Raw genomic sequence first — 3905 nt, 5'->3', positions numbered from 1 at the left:
ATTACGGATTTTTACTGAATTCAGATTTCACCATCTGCAATGTTGTGATTTAAACCTATGCCCCCAGACCATATGAGGCTCGGAGTCTGGATTTCTAGTCTAGTGGCATTACCTCTATGACACCATCTCTCCAAAGACTATGAAAGCTGAGAAAAGCAGAGTCTTGTTGTAGCTAAGGAGATATTTGTTTAAGCAAATTAAATGATCACAATTTGTCAATTCTATAAACCACAGTTGGTGAGGATTACTTTTCTCTGCTAGAGGGTGCAGAAGTGTCAAATGCATCACTCTTCACAGTTCAGCTTGATAGCTTTGCCCTGCTGACAAGGATTGCTTGAAGATTTATAATAAGAAAATTGAAACCTTTGGCAAGAAAGAGTTTCCAAATTTTGTACAATAAATGAGGTAATCATGATTAAAATGTTCTGTAAATTTGTGAATATGAATTACTTCAATCAACAGTCTACAAAAGTTCTGGCTTTAACTTATTGCCAGCTATAAGTCTGGATGGATATTGTTGGTGGGACGAACAACCAAGGGGCAAACATCACACTCACCAACATGATGTTGTGGCCATTTTAATTCAGGACATCACTTAAAAATGCAGAGTGATGGCTCTCGTTGTCCATGTTCCAATCAGGCAGTCCACCAAATATTTGTGTCATTTCTGGGTTTAACAGTGTTTAAAGAACAGATACACCTTTTTAAAGCAAGATTGCATTCCTGTTTTGCAGTTACAATACTGCTTTGCAGCTTCATTTTACTGGTCTGTGAGCAAACTGTATCTGCCACAGAAAGAGAAAGAGAGAGATCAGTCATTCTTCATGTTCATCATGTCCCTATCTTTATTCTTTCTTGCTTCTCCCAGACCTTTCAACACATTCATTATGTGCACAAAACTCACACAGTTCCACTAATCTTCTCAATAGCTAAGTACTCATTGACACACTCTCTTTCCTCCTGTAGAACATTACAGCACACAACATAAAAGAAAGAAATAAGACTAGAAAGGAACAGAGCATCAGTGCCTTAAGCCAAACAGAACACAGAGTTGTGAATGTCATTGATCTGGATGCTCTGATCATCAGGAAGGAGAGATTGGTAATGTATGTGAGCAGGGTGTCAGAGTATTACTTGTAACCCTTCATTTCCCTCAGCAAAGGTATAGCAAGATTCACTTCTACCTGCATCCAATTGTCTTAGTAACATTTGGCAAGTTGTTTTACATATGGATCCTTCACTGAAGCAAATTACTATTCAGCTCAAAACCTTGCAAGAGGAACACCCTCTGAAGCATGCATCATTAAATCCTCAATCCATCCCTGGTAACATATTACACTGTGATACTCCATGTAGGTTAAATACAAGGTTAGATATAGGTTGGGATGTTACATTCAAAGGTGCCTGGATATGGGGAGGCTGTTGGTATAAATGATAGGAGAAGAAGACTGTGTTGCCGGATGGCAATGCTCTCCTCCGAGATCAGCTGAGGAGGAATCAGCTCAGAAATTCAGAGGCCCAATAGGGTCAAGAACATTACTGGCATCACATGAAGAGTTATAGAGGATATTGGATAACCTGCCTAAAATTTAGAAAATATCATGGCTCAGCATGGGGAAGACTATCTCCAACCTGTGTGTCATTGTGATCTGTACACAACACAGAATTCACCATAATGTTTGTGATTTGCTGATTATTTCCAGCATTTTCTGTCATTATATTGATGGTCTAGAATCTACCATGGAAGGCAATTTTCATTTCTCTAGATCGGTTCAAATCATGGGAATTAACAACACTACTGGCAGAATCATATAGTTGTATCTTGGAAGTAGGCACTTTGAAACTTTCAGATTCCACATTAAATTCAACAATTTCCAATTTCCTCACTTTTTTTATTGGGTGACTGGTGTTGGTTATAACGTTTTTCCCCATTCAGAACCCCTCTACACCCTTTAATTGTCCCATACTATCCTCCTTTACCTTGCACCATCATCCCTTTTATCCTTTAATCTTTTTTGCTTTCTATCCTATCACAGACATTCACTTTTGCCTATTATCGCCTCCCCTTTCCCTGTCTCTGTTCTTAATTAAAATCTGTGGCATCACAACCTTTCAAGTTCTAATCAAAGATAATTTACCTTAATCTGGTCCTCTCTCCACAGATGCTGCCAAACTTGCTGAGCATTTCTAACATTTTCCGTTCTTTTATTTCAGACTTGGAGGATCCACAGTATTTTGGAGTTATATTAGTTTGATACTTGACGAAGGAAGTAGACAATGGTGATTCTTGAGATGAAGAAAATTTAGCCTGTTACTGTTCACTTCCAGTTATTTCAAATATGGATTGCATTGTAGAAAACAAATTGCTTCCATTGATGGAAGTAGTAGAAAGGGATATATGACCTTTCTAACTGATATTTGCAACCTGGTCTGTGTCTAATAATTGCTCAATTTTGGACTGCACAAGGCTAATGTTCGAGTTACAATCTACCATGCATTGTGTGATGAATATCACGGTTGTGAAGTATTGAAGGTAACCCTATTATGAGCTCAGAACATAAGTCAATTGCAACCTTTTGTTGGATAAATGGATATATCTCATTAAATAATCAGTTCAAGTAGTACCAACTCATGTTGTTGAAGGTTCCACAGAAAGGAATTTTCAGTGATAGATATGCTTAAACAAACAGCAAGTCTTGAGAATAGGACTGTGGAGAATCAGCAGGCAGGACATTCAATATCAGTTAATGAAAATTTCAGCACAAGGGAAATACTTTTAATTCAATTGAAATAACAAACCAATCTATTCAAATAGAGACTACCAATGTAAGAGTCATGTTAAAATAACATAGTATAAGAACCCCAGGACTGAATTTTGGGCTACAACAAGGGTATGCACATAACTATTGCTTTAGCAGTGCTAAATGCCAGTCAGACCATTTGCTTGTCAGGATCGTTATCCCATTGTCAGGAACTATCTTAAAAGTTATATTTGTACTGGGGCCCCAGAAAAAAAAATCACTGCCAAGAACAGTGAGTACTTAAAGTGTGTATGTTCAAGCAGGGAGTTGATTTCAACTTGGGCTTAAAAGTCAACAGACAAAAAAAAAATCTAGGTACAGCTTATAACAGCACAGGGCAATATTAAACAATGTAAAAACAAACACAGCAGCTGCATTGCTGATTTTCCATACAGCTTAAGATTACACCAGGAAACAAAAATGAATACTGTTTGGAAAAGACAGGGGACATCGGAAATATGACTACTAAACTCCTTAGTATCTGTAGTTGTACATCTTAAACAAAGGATGGAGTTTTGTTTTTAGGTTTAATTGTTCCAGAACCAGATAAACAAGCACAAGGAGAACCATTGGAAATAAGGGGCTGTACCGAGTCAACATTTCAGGCCTATCTCAAGTGGACCAGAAAGATTCTGTTTACCTTGGCAAATGCTATAAAATTGGTTTAGTGTAAAAATAAACTTTTCACTTCACTATCTAAAACTGATGTCTTACAATCAACAACCACAAGGCTCAGATAATAAGTTTTTTAGAATGTGCTTTATAAAGGCAAGTTTGGTAATTTCTCAGAGGCTGAGCTATCTGAATGGATAATGATGCTTGTTATTCAACACGTGTTTGAAGTTTTCCAAAAAGACCTTTTGACTCCAGCCATTTTGACTCTACGCATCACTTACTGCATCAATCACAGGCCCATTATGCATAGTCTCTGTTTACGGCCACCTAGCCAAACTGCCTACCCATGCTAATATGTTTCAGAGATAGTAGGAACTGCAGATGCTGGAGAATCTGAGATAACAAGGTGTAGAGCTGGATGAACACAGCAGGCCAAGCAGCATCAGAGGAGCAGGAAGGCTGACGTTTCGGGCCTAGACCTTTCTTCAG

The sequence above is a fragment of the Rhincodon typus genome, chromosome 16, assembly GCF_021869965.1.
Source record: "Rhincodon typus isolate 14 chromosome 16, sRhiTyp1.1, whole genome shotgun sequence".
NCBI lineage: Eukaryota > Metazoa > Chordata > Chondrichthyes > Orectolobiformes > Rhincodontidae > Rhincodon > Rhincodon typus.
The sequence above is the reverse complement of the archived record's forward strand: the minus strand, read 5'-3'. Positions refer to the sequence as shown.